Here is an 8,934-nt window from a genome sequence, read left to right as displayed (position 1 = left end):
GTGTGAGGGCTGTGTAGCCTCTGAGGAGTGTGTGGGCTGTGTAGCCTCTGAGGAGTGTGTGGGGGTTGTGTTGATTTGGTTAACTGAGATGAAAAGACACAAAGTATATGGACGGCTTCATTCCCTGAATGTTGCTTCACTTATTTCTAAATTTTTTCAAAAACAAACCACAATTACTACAATATGGATTTAACGTCCCTAATCCACAGCTCCAAAATCTTTACTCCCCAGCCTAAAGCTGTTGAAGCACTAATGCTGTACTACAAGTGGGGACTCCACACCCGATGTGACTTGCAGCTAACAGTCACCGAAACGCCTGACTAGTATCTCCTTCAGACCATATTGTAAGATGTATATGATCAGATAAATAGATTTTACTTTTAGGCAAAAGTCTTACCTCAAAGATGCCTTGTTATGTATATGTAAATCCTCAAACATTTGAAAACAATCAAAATCTGACTGCTTCTGGTTCCAAGTATACGAAGCAAGGGTTACTTAACACAGAGTAGCTTTAAGACTACAGCTGTTATTTTTATTGTTTTATTTGCTGTTTGAATGGGAACACTGCCCCCTCCATAGGCTCATATGTTTGACTGCTCAATACCTGGTTGGTGGAACTGTTTAGGAAGAATTAAGAGGTGTGGTTTTATTGAAGGAGGTGTATTATTTTGAAGCTTCAAAAATCTACATCATTCCCAGTTAGTTCTCTCTGCCTCGTGCTTGCGGATCAAGATGGAAGCACTCAGCTACCGTCTTAACACCATGGCAGCCTGCATGATGCTGTGCTCTCCAACATGGTGGTCATGGACACTAACCCTCAAGAGCCATGAGGCCAAAATCAAATCATTTCCCAGTGGCCTTGGTCATGGTGTTTTGTCACAGCCACTGAAAAGTGACAAAGACACAGGGCCTCTGTATGGAGCCCCGGCTGTCCCGGCATTCATTGTATAGATGAGGCTGGTCTTCAACTCAGAGAGATCTGCATGCCTCTGCCTCCTGGGTGCTAAGATCAAACACCTGCAATACCTCACCTGCCTAGTTGCCATTTAAAAACAAAAATTCTCTTAAATCATGAACACCAAAACATAGAGATCAAACACCTGCAATACCTCACCTGCCTAGTTGCCATTTAAAAACAAAAATTCTCTTAAATCATGAACACCAAAACATAGAGTAGCAAACCATTGCTACATGAAGAGTAGGTTTTCTATTTAAAATTTTAAATTATTATTATATCTGTATGAGTGTTTTACCTATGTGCATGTCTATGCAACACTTACATGCCTAGTACTTGCAGAGGCCAGAAGAGAGCATTGAATCCCCTGGAAGTGGGTGGTTGTGAGCGACCATGTAGGTGCTGGGACTCAAACTGAGGTCCCCTGCAAGAACAGCTAGTCTATCTCTCTGGCCCCAAGAGTAACTTTTCCAACAGTGTCTGTATTCACCTTTACTGAGACCCTTGTTCTTCCACACATACACCTTAGATGTTGTGTAGACTTTGTTCTTTTCAGCCTGTAGCATTTTCTCTAGCTTTTCTTTTAGGAAGGTTTTATGATAATGAACACCCTCATCATTTATCTTAGGATGTCTTCATTTCTTTCTGACTTCTCTTCTAAGACAGTTTCACTATGTAACCCCGGTTGGCATTGAACTCATGATCCTCTGGCCTCGGCTTCCCCAGTGGTAGAAGGATAAGTATGCTCTACCACACCCTGTCCCTGACATTTAAAAGACAGCATTTTTGTTCATAGAAGTCTTGACACCTTTTAAAAAAACAATTTACATATATCAGTCTTCTAGGCTTCAAAGCTTATGATTAAAAAAAAAAAAAGAAAGAAAGAAAATGAAAACTCTGGGCTAGTGAGACGGCTCACTGTGTAAAAGCGCTTGCCTCCAAATCTGATGATCTGAGTGCAATACCCAGATTCCACAATGGGTAAAAAACTGGCCTGAAGGCTGTTCTCTGACTTCTGCATGTGTGCCATGGTAAATGCACACCTGTTACATACAGGACAGAGAGAGAGAGAGAGAGAGAGAGAGAGAGAGAATAATGACAAATTAAAATTTAGAAAACAAAACTTAAGCCAGGCGGTGGTGGCACACGCCTTTAATCCCAGTGTTTGGGAGGCAAAGGCAGGAGGATGTCTGTGAATTTGGGGCCAGCCTGGTCTACAAGAGTTAGTTCCAGGACAGGCTGCAAAGCTACAGAGAAACCCGGTCTCCAAAAATCAAAAACAACTTAACTTGCGTTTTTTTCTGGCATAGAATCTGAACCAAAACAAGCAAAGAACCTATCTCCTATTTCTTCTTAGAAACCAGCAGGAGGAAATCATGTCAATGAAAGCAAAAGTCTATTAATTAGTTTCGGTTGGCAAAGAATTTGACTGTGAAGAAAACAATTAAGTAATTAACTTTACTTGGTAATAAAATAATACTTTGTCTCGGAGTAGGACAAACATTTTGAAAGTTAAAGGCTTGTGTAGCCCAGTGATTCAGACTCCCTAGGTATTGCAAGGTTGACTATATGGATGGGTTTTACATTATTCGAGGGTTTTTCTTTAAATTGTCAACTATAATGAAGACTATGAAAATACTGTTTGTGGAACATTGTCCGTTTTATTCCAGCCTTGTAAGTTATTATAGGAAATAGATTTTCTTTTGAGTCCTCAACAAACTTAACCAAAATGAGAAAATTTTCCTCTGTTTATAACAGTGTCCGGAGTTTCTACCTATCTGACATTTTAGCTCTATGGAGCAAGGGGAAGTCTTGGAAGATGGTCAAGAATGGAGAAAATTCAAATGACTTTTGACCACACCTGCTCACCGTGCCTGAAACTCGGGCCAGCTGTGGAAACTTAATCCCCACCTTCTTCACTGATTTAGGCTTCATTCTAAACAAAAAAAGTTTGATGTGCTATTGTCTGCTAACACACAAGAAATTTTACATCGAATTATATGCTCGACAACTGTCTAATGGCTTGAATCCCCGGCTGTAACGTCACACAGAGTAACTCTAGCTTACTGAATATCCTCTTGCTACGTGTCCCTACCCATACCCGACTCTTAGCATTTACTGAGGTAAGTCTTTCCTTACTGCCAACTCGTGCTCGGAGGACCAGAGGCTTACAAGGAAATTCTGAAAACAGCACAACGAAGTCATGATAGATGCTGATAGTTAATACTCTAACAGAATGAAAGAACATCCAGGCTTTTGCTGAGAGAGGAATAACTTACCAGGCAGAATACGAACTTGAAATACTGCTGTCACATGGACACACATGAAGAGAGCCAGCGTCAGGAGAACAAGGTCAACATAGGTGGGGGTGGGGGTAGGATGGGGAGGAGGAGGAAATTTTATTTTATTTTATTTAAGAGATGGTTGAACTATGTAGCCCCAGCTGGTCTGAACTCATTATGTAGACCATGAGGGCCTCAACCTCACAGCCTGTCCCTGCCTCCCAAGTGCTGGGTCGGGCTCAAGGAACCCTTTACTTCAGCCTGCCAAGTAGTGTGGGGTTATAGTCGGGTGCTGGGCCTTGTTAAAGTTTTTAGGTTTCCATTTTTCATCTATTTTTCATGCTTTTGGTTTTCTGTGGGAGATGGGAAAACAACAGGTTTTCCCCCCTAGTTTTAATTCCTGCTTCATTTGGTGAAGTGTGTACCGCCAGCCTCTCAATCAAGGACTTTGCTGTCTTTAAACATTGTAAACACTGAAGGACGCTGGCTTAAGCTGCCCTTTGTTTTGTTGTTCACATTTTTACATTTATTTTACTTCCTTGCGTGTGTATTTACACACACACACATGTGTGCATTCTCCCACACTACATGTCCATAGATGTACTCATGACACCATGTGTAGAGGCCGGAGAACAGCCTGGGGAAGTCATTTCTCTCCTTCCACCATGTGCAGGAATTGAATTCAGGTCCTCAGGCTTGGCAGCAGTGCTTTGCCTGCAGAGCCAACTCACAGGGTCCAAAGTCGCCTTCTGGTGATGTTTGTTGACGGATACTCATCTTACTTCAACTGACCTCCTGAGTGCCTCAAATACAGTTAGAACTGTAAGCTTTAATCAAATAACAGCAAAGGAGCTGGGCATGGGGCTACAACCCAGTAGTCTCACTACCCGAAAGGCTGAAGCCAGAGGACCCTTAGGCCAGCCTGGGCTATATAGCCAGAACTTGATCTCCACAAATGAAAACAAAAACAAGAAGGCAGTATAATTTTACTTAACCTTTACACCGAAATGGCCATGGCAGCTCACACCTATAACCTGGTGTCAGGGGGTTTCCTGTCATGTGCAGTCATGCCTGGTTTATGCATACAGCTTGAACTGGAAGCCTCGTGCACACTAAGCAAAGCCTTGAAGAACAGGGCTACAATCCAGCCCCTGTCTTAATTTTCTGAATGTACAGCATGCGAAGTGGGACCCTTCCATCTCCAAGCGTCTGCCATCCCATTGAAAGGAGAAATGCGGCGATGCATGATGATGCAATTATCTCTTACGTCCCAAGAGCCCTCACAGCCAGAGCTAATCTAACCCGCAGCCACTGAAGGCGCAAGACTGCAGTCCTGTGTGCTCCACCTGTGTGTCTAACCTGCCTCCACGAGAACAAAGTGACAGTTGGCCTTACTTGCCTTGCGTGTCACAGGTAGTCAATGTTTACAACCTGAACTAATGCATAGCTGTAAGTTTAAATTATGTACTCCTCCACGACCCTGACCCAGATAACACGTGTGCATTCTTTGCTGAAAGCTGCGGGTACAGAGGTTGGAAGCAGCTTCCGAAAATCCGCCATGAAGGCTGGATGCAACATTTATGGATGTTGGTAGATAAACATGATGCTCACTGTCTGGGTCAGTTGAAGGCAGGGACTTGATCCCTTGTGAGATTCTGTGAAAGACTTCTGTAAAGAACCCATTCCTTCCCATGTGAGGATGTATTCTATGCTGTTCAATAAATGAGAACACAAAGGCGTTTGTGAGGGGCAGACACCTTCAGACCGTCACACCTGGGCAGACACAGACACAGGAATAGATTCCCAAGATGACTGCCTTCTTCAGGCAGGCAACGGTTCTGACTCACCAAAGAGACAGAAGATTTGGGAGCATGGAATAGAGAATCCCGATCTGGGCTCCATTTTAGTTAAATGACTCCAAGGGGAAGTGAAGGGAAGAAGCTTTGTTTCTTTCCTTCATGTAATACGGATTCCTTCTGGACGACTCGGTGTTAATCACTAACTGCTTTTAGTCCATGCAGAGAAACAAAAGTGAAACCTACACAGAAAAGCAACTTAAGGATTCCTGAAAATGAGGCTAGTTCTGGGACGTGGTACAAAGCTGGAACTCCACACGGAAGTGAGAGAGTAAGCATGCACCCCCAGGCATACCCAGGGAAACAGCCCTTCTGAGAGCCTGAGAGCTAGCTGACCCTTCTCAGACTATATGGGAGACACAAAAACAGTCCATGCTGGCTGGGGGAGGCCCACCCAGACTTCAGTGTATCCTTACTCCAGGATAATAATCATACATATATGATTTACATATATATATACATACACACACACATATATATATATATATGTATGTATATATATAATATCCCAATATTTGGGAGGCTGGCCCAGGAGGATTGCCATGGGTTCAAGGACAGACTAGGCTACAAAATACATCCCCCCCTCCATGTCCCTGCCAAAAAAAAAAAAAGGAAGGAAGGAGAGGAGGAAGGAGAGAAGAAAGGGGAAAGGAAAGAATTTTCTATGCATGAGATTCATACCCATAATCCCAGAGACGGAGTCGTGGAGGCAAGAGGCTAGCCTGGGCTTTGTAATGAGCCCTTGACTGAAGTCAGACCAAGCAGTCTGCAAAAAATAAAAGTGAAAGAAAGGAGGGAAAGAATTTAAGTCTGAGCATAAGAAAAATCACTCTATTGTACTTGTCAGAAGAAACATTGATTTCAGAAAAACAGCGAGAGCTAGTCTGGGATAAGGGCTTTGTAGGGGTGGGAGGCAATGGCATGCTTGATAAGGTGTTACAATATTGACTGGCTTTGGGGTCTGGCAGTCCTGAGTTCAGTGGTCATTTTGGAATCTGGAACTAAGTGTCCATTCTGTCCAGTGTTTTTCGAGGGCTTTTGTAAGCGCGGGCTTCTGGCAGGAAGCTCTTTGTCTGTTAGCAATGTCTGCAAGCAATGGCTTCTGACTGGAAGGGGGTGGGGCTTGTCCTGAGGCCTCCAGCCTGACACTGACAAGGTAGATAGAGCATTCAATTAGAAGACCATTTCCAGTGGCGGAGGAGAGATGAAAAAAGGGTTCACCCTCTTTCCCAGTCCAGCTGCCTCCCGCCCCTAGGGAAGGAGCAGGCACTCTGCCCAGACACTTCCAATATAGAAGGCAGGCTAGCCTCAGGCTGAGCGGCAGCAGCAGCTTCTGGGGGCACAGCGGTCTACACTGAAGCAAAGTTGTAGAGAAGTGAACTTGAAATATGAAAAGAAAGGAAACATGAGGGTCAACCTACTTAGTATCTCTGAGCAGAACCTTAATCCTGTTAGCTGGAGCCCAATGATCCTAACTAACCATCCACACCTCTGCTGAAGCCAGCCTGAAGACAGAGATTGGTGGTGCAGACAGTATTATTCAAGTGCAGGCCTTTTGGCTAAGGATTCCCCTCTTTTAAAAGGAAGTGGGCCAGCCGGATTATCAGTGGCCAAACCCACCAACCTGGATAAATAACAAATAAATAATACATAATAAATATTGTATACATATATATTATTATATACCATATTTATACACATATTATATATTAAAATATCGTATATAAAATTATATTAAAAATTTTTATATATAAAGTATATATATATATTAATGAGGAGTTTTATGGAGTGTGGGTTTCCTCCCTGGCACTGTGATAAAATCTGACAAAGAAGCCTAAGGGAAAGGATTCATTATGACTCACACACAATTCCAGCTACAATCCACCACAGAAGGGAAGCCACAGCAGCTGTAGCGTAAGGCTGTTGCTCACACTGCACGTGCAATACGGAAGCAGAGAGGGACCAGTATGTGCCTCTAGTGCTGACCTTGCTTTCCCCTTTCTGTGCAGTCTAGGAGCCCAGGGAACAGTCCCACCCAGAGTTAAGATGGCTTCTCTTATCGCAATTACTGCAATGAAGAGAATCTCTAACAGACAGTCTTAAGGGCTAAGCTTCTAGATGCTGCCTTGCAGGTGTGCACAGAGGCTTTCTTTCTTCTCGGGGGACCCTAGGATCTAGTACACTGATCATCACGTAGGGTGATGTGTGATGGAACTTTTGATTCTGTGCTTGGAGTTGTGTGTTTTACAATAAACATATCTTTTTGATGGCTTTGGGAGGCAGAGCCTTGCTATAGCTTGAGTGCCATCCCTGAGGATAACCTGTTACTGAGTTCCATCCCTGAGTATAACCTGTCACTGAGTTCCATCCCTGAAGAGAACCTGTCACTGAGATTCTTGAGGAGACCATATTACTGGGTTCCATCCTTGAGGAGAATGTGTCCTGAGATCTCTAAGGAGAACTTGTCACTGAGTTCTATCCCTAAGGAGAACCTGTCACTGAGATCAATCCCTGAGGAGAACCTGTTACTGGTTTCTATCTCTGAGGCCTACACAGGAAGGAGAATTTGTTACTGAGTTCTGTCTCTGAGGAGAACCTATTACACACACATTTTGCAAGTGAGAAAGAAGTAACCCTAAGAGTCTTTCCTTAGAAACCTCCACGTGGAAAGGCTGCTGCAGATGACAGTGCAAAGGGGGCATGTGAGCTTGGCCATACTTTCCTCACCGGTGCTGATTCAAACACAGCACCAGGAGCTGGAGAGACAGCTCAGGGGTTGGCCGTACTTGCTGCCTTGCAGAGGTCACATCAGGTGCCTTACAACTGCCTGGAGCTCTGGCTCCAGAGTTCTTTGGCATCCCTGGCCTCTGTGGGAACTTTCTTCATGTGTGCATACCTGCACACAGACATCTACTCATAGTTAGTAAAACTGTCTGAGAAATATTCCTCCCAGGGCAGCCCTGCTCCTTGGTCACGTTATTTTATCTCTCCAAATTTGAGTCTGTTCTGTTCTAACTCTGGTGTCTTAAATGACACAGTCTTTTTAAAGCCTTTATTGCAGGACACCCCTGGCATCCAACACTGTCCCACTGTCCACTCTGGACAGCAGATTGATGGCCGGGAAGCTGCACACAGATCTACTAGTGAGAGAAAATAGAACGGCTCAGGGAAGACCAAGAATTTGATTCTTTGTTTCCCTTTAAGCTTCTGGAAATTCTATGCTCACTCAGGAAATCTCTGAGTGATGTCAAGCCTGATTGTGGCAGCACAGTGCTTCAAGCTGAAAGGAGGTAGTTGTGGCATTTCAAGGCAGACCAGACTGCCAAGCAACCTTGACTGAACTTCTTTCTGCTATTACAGGTCTTCTGTTCCTTCTGCTTCTCTTCTCCCAGCTGCACCATAACACCGACGTGGGACAAAGAAACAGCTTGTCCTGAGGAAGGGGTTTCACAGCTAAGTGTCGTGATCAATGCCAAGCTGTACGTACATTTGCGAAGAATGGATGTATACTAGTTTGCATATCTCTATTTTCACAGGGGCAGGGCTGAGTAGGGCTCTCAAGCAGTCTGAGCTGTTCTCAGAACCACTCAGAACCACTGTGTAGCTGAGGATGACCTTGAACTCCTGATCTTCCTGAGTGCTAGGATTACCAGTGTGAGTCATCCTATGTAGCTTACACACATGTGTTCTTAAACGCTGAAAACTTTTGCCAGCCCAGGTGGAACGCCCTCGTTTCCTCTCTTCTCCAGGAGATGAAATGTCACGGACTTGCTGAACATGGCGGACAATGAGGACTACTGAGAACTCAAGAACAATGGCAATGGGTTTCTGATCCTACTGC

The sequence above is a fragment of the Microtus ochrogaster genome, chromosome 1 (assembly GCF_000317375.1).
Source record: "Microtus ochrogaster isolate Prairie Vole_2 chromosome 1, MicOch1.0, whole genome shotgun sequence".
In the NCBI taxonomy this organism is placed as follows: domain Eukaryota; kingdom Metazoa; phylum Chordata; class Mammalia; order Rodentia; family Cricetidae; genus Microtus; species Microtus ochrogaster.
Note: the sequence above shows the minus strand (reverse complement) of the source record.